The sequence below is a fragment of the Chiloscyllium plagiosum genome, unplaced genomic scaffold, assembly GCF_037043375.1.
Source record: "Chiloscyllium plagiosum isolate Xiang-an unplaced genomic scaffold, Cpla_swu_hap1 HiC_scaffold_17, whole genome shotgun sequence".
Taxonomy (NCBI): domain Eukaryota; kingdom Metazoa; phylum Chordata; class Chondrichthyes; order Orectolobiformes; family Hemiscylliidae; genus Chiloscyllium; species Chiloscyllium plagiosum.
The window spans coordinates 42,544,820-42,554,382 of NW_028270155.1; positions in this window are offsets into that span (position 1 = coordinate 42,544,820).

Consider the following 9,563-nt stretch of genomic DNA (forward strand, 5'->3'; position numbering starts at 1 on the left):
AAAAGGAGTTTGGGTGGGTTACTCTTCGGAGGGTCGGTGTGGACCTGTTGGGCCGAAGGGCCTGTTTCCACACTGTAGGGAATCTAATCTAATAAGTCTAGCTTTAGAACACAAGTGGACCAGTGTTGTAAGCAAAGGTTACTGACCAGGTTTCAATACCTGCTTTGTTAATATGCCTTAAAGCAATTAAGATAGATGCATTTCAGGGGAAAATAGATGAGCTTTCAAGGAAACAAAGGTAGCTCCTCATTACTATATGTGGTTAATATTCCTGCCTATGATGCGGCAGACTAGTGAAATAATTCCACAGAGGCCAGTATTCCATCACCAAATCACCCTTTATTTACATATTAAAAGTCCGTGACAGTGATCCAGCTTCCTCAGTGCCAGGTCTCAGAGTGAACAGAACCTCAGACACTCCTGTTTATACATATCAGCCAGGGCTCCCTGATGGGGGCCAGATGAGCAGCCCCGATCGGGGAACTCATATTCTGTGAGGTCCACCTGGCTAACCTTGTTACAATCAAGACAACTAGGGAATAATTCCCTGACAGAGTGGGCAACTTAATATCTTTGAGGGCTCTTGTGGTCGTGTCTTTGTCTCTGAGCCAGAAGCTGAGGTTCACATCCTACTTATTCCAGGAATGTGTGATAACATCTTTGAACAAGTTGATTAAAACATCTGGGAAGAAAGGAATGGATGTTTACAGTGTTAGATTCAGATGAGAGGAGGCATGATTGAAGCATAAGGACTAGCATCGGCCGGTTGGGCCAAGAGACCTATTTCTATATCATAAAACCTATGTAATATAATTTTACCTCTTTTGAGATCATAAATTGCTTCCTGGAGTTTACATAATTGACCACTTTCTTTTCCATTTAACTCTGTACGCTTTTAATTTTATTTAACTTTATGAAACTGTACAGGCACCTATTTATATATTGCATTTCACATATTTTTTTTAAAATGCATTATATTTTGAAAAGATATCATATTACATTCAGCTTGTGAATATGAAAATTCATGAATGTTTTAAGATTATATTTACACATTTAATAAAATTACTCCAGTGAATATTTACTTACATTCTATGAAACTGTACATTCAGAAATATATTTTGTGAAAGTCAGCATTCAAAATAATAGCATGGTGGCATACATTGTAGTTACTTGTGGATTATTCATATATATTAGGATGTAATTTTATGAAATTCATCCACATAGTTTATTGAAGTGTACAAAAATATTAGTTTGTTTTACAAATGTACACAATTACAGACATAATTTTCATCGTACATGTAAGCGCACACATATTTAAACATTTTGTGGAATGGCCATTCATGTACATTTTATGACCTCAGAATAAGTTGTTATTATCTCAATGTTTGCAGACAGACTGTAAAGATACCTTATGAAACTATTGAAATATATTTACCTGTAGTTTCACTGTGACTTTCATAAGTCTAAAGTCATGATTCTTTCAATTGGTAAATAATTCTTTGTGAAGTTCAAAGCCTAAAAATGCTGAAAAACAAAGGAAACATTCAAGTACTGGAGGCAATGTGGAGGACACTCATAAAACCAAATCCCTAGTGTCAATGACTGAGTAATGAGGAAATACTGAAAAGACTAGAACCATTCAGCCTTGGAAAAAAAAATCTGAGCAGTGATCATCAACAAATATTCATTGAGATGGAAAAAGTTATTTAGAGTTTCATAAATCTACTGCAGAGAAACATGCCATTTTTCCCAAATGATCGACCCCACTTTTACTGCTCCGCATGAGCCCCTTGCCACAATGAAATCCTCTAAAAAGATTTAATCCAAATAGCTCATTTCGATTAACTCAGAGCTGAACAAGAGGAGATAAGCTGAAAGAAAAAGAAAGTGCATTGATAAAGTGCTTTCACAACTTCAGGATGTCCTAAAGTGCTTTACAACCAAGGAAACACTTTTTAAGTGCAGTCACTGTTGTAACCCACCGGGATATACAGCAGCTACTTTGTGTTGGTCAGAACACAGAATTCCCCTGCTCTTCTTTAAATAGGATTGAGTGTTTATTTACCTCCAACTGAGAGGGCAGAATGGGTTTTTGGGCAAACTCGTAACAGACAATGTGAGGATTGATATGGCAGGTCATCTTCACCAAGACAATGATAAATGTTTGAAATCAGTTTAGAGATAGAGATAGAGTGATAGCTGCAAAATCTTTACCATAAATTAAGAAGCAATTAGGTGGTGGAGTTAAGATTTTGGAGTCATAGAGATATAGAGCATGAAAACAGACTCTTCGGTCCAACACATCCATACCAACCAGATATCCTAAATTAACCTAGTCTCATTTGCCAGCATTTGACCTATATTCCTCTCAACCCTTCCTATTCATGTACCCATCCAGGTGCCTTTTAAATGTTGTAATTGTACAAGCCTTCACCACTTCCTCTGGCAGCTCATTCCATACACGCACCACTCTTCGCATGAAATAGTTGCCCCTTAGGTCCCTTTTAAATCTTGCCTCTGTTACCTTAAATCTATGCCATCTGTTGTGGACTTCCCCACCCCAGGGAAAATACTTTGTCTATTTACCCTATCCATGCCCCTCATGAATTTATAAACCTCTATAAGGTTACCCCTCAGCCTCTGACACTCCAGGGAAAACAGCCTCTCCCTTTAGCTCAAACCTTCCAACCCTGGCAACATCCTTGTAAATCTTTTCTGAACCCTTTCAACTTTCACAACATCCTTCCGATAGCAAGGAGACCAGAATTGTATGCAGTATTCTAATCATGACCTAATCAATATCCTTTAAAGCCACAACATGACCTCCAACTCCTATATACTCAATGCACTGAGCAATAAAGGCAAGCATACCAAAAGCCTTGTTCACTATCCTATCTACCTGCAACTCCACTTTCAAAGAACTATGAACATCCTGGATAAATGAACTAAGATGGGCCAATGGCTTTCCTTGTCCATGTTTCTTGTGACCTCATGTTGATGAAAGTAGTGATAACTCCAGCATAAAGGACAAGAATGCTATGTTTCAGTATAAATCCTGCAGACATCAGCTGCTGTACTTTAAATATGGCCCTCTGGAGGCTAACAATTGAGTAACACAATACGTGCTGCTACTCGACTGAACAATAATAATAAGCTGAGATGTGAAGCAAGAGTTTCTTAAAGGTGTAAGACAGCATAGGACAGATCGCTCCCCTCAATCTTAGGTGTCATAGTTACCTTTAGGAAAATATTCTTTATCAATACCATTATACAGATTCTGAAAAAACACATTGAGATCAACAAACCAATTTCCAAAGGTTTTTAGTTCACATGCTGCCATCTTAATGGAAGCACAGATTATTTTCCCTGCTGGCTCAGTTTGTACACAGTATTGGAATGGTACCAAGCCAGGTATATAATTCTACAGCCCTCTGTACTGAGAGTTATCAGATTTCAACAGGAGATTCATGATTGGACCCACTGGCTTTTATGTAATGATGGGAGGTGGAATAATTAGAAGGGTTTTGTCTTCAATCACTAGCAACTGGATATTGCTCGAAAGTATTCAAGTAAGGATATTGATCAAGGGCAAACTCGAGTTCAGCAGAAATGTGTCTAAATTATAAAAAGAAATATGGTGACAGTCACTGTCTGGATTTTGGGATTGAGTACTGAAAGGATAACTGGGGTCAATAAAACTACAGTTTTAGATGATTTAAATACCTTTTGGAGAGGGAGGAAGAAAATAACACAGCCATATTTCCTTACGTATAATTTTGTTACACAGTTCTCTTTTTGTGGCAATGGAAGTCAGCTATTACCTGCACCACAGTTTGCATTTACCAGGTTATTTAAGAAGAACATATTGTATTCAGGTATTTGTTTATTTACTATGTAGCCATGTCTCAAACATACTCCAAGCCAGTGAAGGAAGAAAGAGGCCTTTACAAAGGAAATCTCACACGTACATTTTTACATCAGTTCTATGCTATAATCATGTATAATGTGTGTTTTTTAAGATTTTGATTGATTTTGGTCCCTTTACTGTACCATTTTAACTCCATTTTAGTTGTTTTTCTTTCACATTTTTCTTCATTAAAAGTTTTGTTCTACCACGAGACATATTAATAATATCAATGTATTCAAAAAAAGGATTAATTAAGAGTACAAAATGTAATAGCTGAAAATGTGTTGCTGGAAAAGCGCAACAGGTCAGGCAGCATCCAGGGAACAGGAGAATCGACGTTTCGGGCATAAGCCCTTCTTCAGGAAGGGCTTATGCCCGAAACGTCGATTCTCCTGTTCCCTGGATGCTGCCTGACCTGCTGCGCTTTTCCAGCAACACATTTTCAGCTCTGATCTCCAGCATCTGCAGTCCTCACTTTCCCTACAAAATGTAATATACCTTTCTAAGGGAGAATGCTGTTTTGCTTAAAGTGTTACTGCCACTACCCAACTCCATTAAATTTGGATGCATTGCAACACTTTATATTAAAACATAGGCTTTGATTAGTTAAGAGCACCATTTTCCAGTGGTGCTATATTACCTTAATCTAAATGATGTGCTATATCAATCATTCTGGCATTTTGTTTACATGGTCTCAGCTCAAGTGAAAGGATTATTCCCTGATCCTGAGTTCCCATTACTTCACCAGATTTAATAAAATTAAACTTGCAATTAAACTAGGGGAATGGAGAAAAGAGTACAATTGTGCTTGCATTTCATATTAAATTTGATGTGCTCTTGTTACATGGTCGTATTTTTGATTAACTTATGTCAAAGATACACAGTGTCAAATCAAGCATGTAGCTTATAGTCATTCTCCTTTCCTATCTCCCTTTCACAAAGTCACTCATACAATTTTTTCATTATGTTTAACCATTCAAGATGAAACACTGATTATTTCAGTTCAATTAGGGGAATTAGCCAAATGGAATATTACAATTCTACATATTTAATAGGAAAAGCTAGCCAGTTTTTTTTCATTTATAAAGCAGGAATTTGCCAAACATTATCAGAAGAGAATGATTGGTATCACTATGAAAGAATATGAATCAATATTAGTGCAAAAAGAGGCTAGTCGGGCCCATCATATCGGTACTAGCCAAAAAGAATTATTCTGTCTAATCCCACTTTCCAGACCATGTTCCATTGCCATAGGCTATGTCACCTCAAATGAAAATCTAAGTGATTTTCCTTTACATGCAATCAGAATTTCTAATACTGCCAACTTTTCAGGCAGTGAGTTCCAGATCTTCTTCACCCTCAGGAAGACAAAATCTCTTCAACTCCCTACTATTTCTTCTATTAGTTATTTCAAATCTTTGGCTCCTGGTAACTTGTCTCTGCTACAGGAAAACAAATCCTTTCAAACACCCCCAACAATTTTTTTTACACCACAATTAGATCTCTCCTCAACACCAGCCTACCCAACATTTCCTCAGTGCTAACAGCTTCCATCTGTGGCAACAAACACATGAATCTCCACTGTAACCTCTCTAGTATGATCAAATCCTTCTAGAAAATGTGATGAGTAGCATTCGACAGAACTCTGACTATTACCTAATTAATACTTTTATACTATTCTTGAAACTTCTTTGCTGTTATGCTCTAGGAGAAAGTGAGGATCACAGATGCTGGAGATCAGATTAGAGGGTGTGGTGCTGGAAAAGCACAGCAAGTCAGGCAGCATCCGAAGAGCAGAAGAATCAATGTTTCGGGCATAAGTTGGAATTCCTGATGAAGGGCTGATGTCCGAAATGTCGATTCTCCTGCTCCTGTTACGCTCTAGGCCTTGGCCAATAAAGGCAAGTATAAACTTTACCTTATTGACCACCCCCATCTACCAAGACATGCCAGAAATACTATCAAGGTTTGATATAAGATTGTCAGGGACAATAAGAAGGCTTCTCATCTGTTGAGAATGTTTCTAAAATTTTTACATTTATGCATGTCAAAGCACTACTTGTTACAATATTGAGAAAATACATGTTTATGATTAGTACATCTTTCAAGCTCCACTGTAGTGCACCATAATGAAAAATATTGCTGAGTTGACATACTTGAACTATATACAGGGATATGTTGAGCAATGGCTATATATCGCCACCTGCAGTTAGGAATCATCAAATAAGGACTCTTCATCAGACTTCCTTGCTTAATAAGCTGGCTAGAACACAATTTAGATATATTTGGACAGCTTGATTAGAATATATGTTATTGCATGTCTCCAGAGCATGAGAATCTTGAACCTGGCCCTTCTGGCTCAGAGGTATGGACACTACCACTGTGCCAGAAGAGCTCTAAGAATTTATATTGGAACGGGGTTATCCTTGACTCTATGCCACGTGAATTGCTCCTACAGTGTAACAGGAGCAGGAGAATCGACATTTCGGGCATAAACCCTTCATCAGGAATTCAGGCTTATGCCCAAAACATCGATTCTCCTGCTCCTTGGATGCTACCTGACCAGCTGTGCTTTTTTTAATACTAGAAATAAAATCAGGAGATGCAAGACAAACTTCCAATTCACTATTACCCATTTTACATTATAATGCAGTCAAAACTACAGTGCCCCAACTTCCAATTATACAAAGAAATAGGTTGTGTGAATCTGAAAAAAGGGAAGGTGAGGAAAAGCTTGTTTAAGAAGTATTATACTAAGTATTTTAAATTTGACCTCAACAGTTGACATTAACCGTTTCAACCAACAAGCTCCCGTCTAAGCCATAAAAGGAGAACATTTTTTTTCTCCCTCTGGACAATGACTCTCCTGTTCTGAAAGTTTACTGGGTCTCTACCAATACCACCAGGCAGTGCACAAATATATTTGTGCTTTTTTTTAAAATGGTTTTCCTTCTTGGCCAAATATGTTTGTGTCCACTCAGCATCGGCCCACAACATAACTGAATTTTCTAACTCATCAGGTCGAGTTTTGCTGCATCAAAAATATATGCAGGTCAGAACTTACATGACAGGGCACCTAACAGTGCCTGCCATGAGTCAGGTATTAAACTTCTTTTGCATAGCAAGCTGTTGAAAATGTTAGCTGATAACAAGATTCACAAGTCATCTGAGACTTAAAGAGTATGAGATAAGCAGCTGTGTATCTCTTTAACCAATCAGATTGAAAAATTGTGATATAAATGGCACAAGGACTGGGAATGGACCAGAAACAGAAATTGTGAGGGATTTGATTAAGAGAAAAGTAAGACAAAAGTAAAGTTGGCTGCTAGTAATTAACTCTTATTCAGTGCTAAAATTTAATGCTCAGACTTAAAATGACAAGCCTTAACTTGCTGTGACAAGTTTTTTTTAAGCTTGTCTCAACCATGTAAATGCAATTACTTCAATAATGAAGGAGACAGTTTTACAAAATTAAAGGTAAAAAGTGGCAAAAAAAAAAAGGGCATTACCTTCTGAATTTCCAGAAACATGCATTTAAACCTTGCCTGCAGCCCCTGAATCTGATTTCAGCTGAAACGTTAAACTTTGAAATGTTAGGTGAGCTGGATAACTGAATTTTACATTCCCTCCTGCTGTGCAACTGAAAGGCGATACCAGACAAAATGGGAATTTGTTTTAGTCTCATTGGCAAAACTCTGAAACAGCTGCAGAATTAAATAAAAAGGACTGAATAAGTAAAACTTGCAACGATGTTATGAGAACTGGGGAAAGCACGCTACAGTTGACACTACACACCAAATCTCACTGAAGAGTAGATAAACCAAACAAGAGATTTTCAGAGTATACTTTTAACCTTATATCACTATTACCTAAGAACAGAATTTGTTCAAGGTCTGAGCTTGGGGCAGGGGTGGGGATGAGGGAGGTAAAGTACTGAACAGTATATGATGGCATTGATGTATCTAAAGTTTAATTCTGATGTCATGGATAAGTGAAAGATTATCTCACTTAAGATGGTTTTAGGCATGAGAGTCACCCTCATTCAGAAAATAATTTAGGAAATACAGATGACCATACCTAATATTTGGCATTTCTAATTGGTCCAGAATAGTACAAATATGACAGCACAAGACAGACAACAATCTTCCCAGGCTGGAAACAACACAGAATTCTTTAGGCTATAGATGTGACGACACAATAAAAGAAGTCTCACAAAACATTAACAGAATTTAGTGCAACTGCTAGAGTGAACTTATCTGATGAAACCGAAGTCAAACAAAAAAAATGTAATTAAAGTTGCCTGAGTAGGTATGTAGGTCAGCAAAAGGACACCAACCCAGCTCAGTGGTTAGCACTGCTGCCTCACAGCACCAGGGTCCCAGGTTCGATTCTGGCCTCAGGCGACTGTCTGTGTGGAGTTTGCACATTCTCCCAGTGTCTGCGTGGGTCCCCTCTGGGTGCTCCGGTTTCCTCCCACAATCCAAAGATGTGCAGGTTAGGTGAATTGGCCATGTTACATTGCCCATAGTGTTAGGTGCATTAGCCAGAGGGAAATGGATCTGGGTGGGTTAATCTTCGGAGGGTTGGTGTGAAATTGTTGTGCCGAAGGGCCTGTTTCCACACTGTAGAGAATCTAATCCTGACAAGAGCTCCACAAGAAATGCAGAAAATAACGTGAAAACATTGTACCAATTTGTTGGTTTTGTCAACTATGTAGCAAGGTATTCCCCAATTTGCCATCAGAGTGTGAACCTCTGCACAAGACTCACTGCCAAGAAATGTACAGAGCTATTGGAACATAAACAAGCAGCAATTTTAATTCAAATTTAAAAAAAACTAACAACAGCTTGACACCCTCTGCAAGTCAGCAACCCAGCTAAGGCACTGATCTGAAACATAAATTTCTTGCTCTGATTAACTTCTCCCTATAGAAATGACATTCCACAAGGAAGGATCACCAACTAGGAACAGATACCAGACAAACCAACAACCCTCACCATTAAAGTACCTGAATGCTTTAGGGATAACTGATGAAATGTATCAAGACTGATAAAATTCAAAGAGACTCGAATTATCAGTTTTGTTCATACGTGATTTTTCTTCTTTATTGATCACAGACTGGGAATTGGTAACTGCAAGTGATTTTTGTTCGGTTTTAATAAAAAAATAGGAATTTTATAAAAATGCATAATGTACTAGCTAGCCATCATGTGGAGGTGCTAGTGTTGGACTGGGGTGGACAAAGTTAAGCATCACAACACCAGGTTGTGGTCCAACAGGTTTATTAGGAATCACTAGCTTTCAGAGAGCTACTCCTTCAACAGGTAGCTAGTGGGGCAGGATCATAGGACACAGAATTTATAGTAAAAGATCAAAATATCAAATAACTGATGCAATGTATTGAACAAACCTAGATTGCTGTTCAGTCTTTCATCTTTTAGAATGGGTTTCGATTCATTAACTTGCAAATCCCAAAACTTCTTTCAAGTCACATTCCTAAGATAACTCAAGGGTTTTATTTTTAAAAAGTGACATTTCAGCTTGCCATAGTCATGCAACCTGTATCTCGACTATAACTTGTTTTTACCTTAGATTGTGGCAGCCATTAAACACATCACATTGATCGGCACTCTGTTTCAAGAATTTATAACCTTGA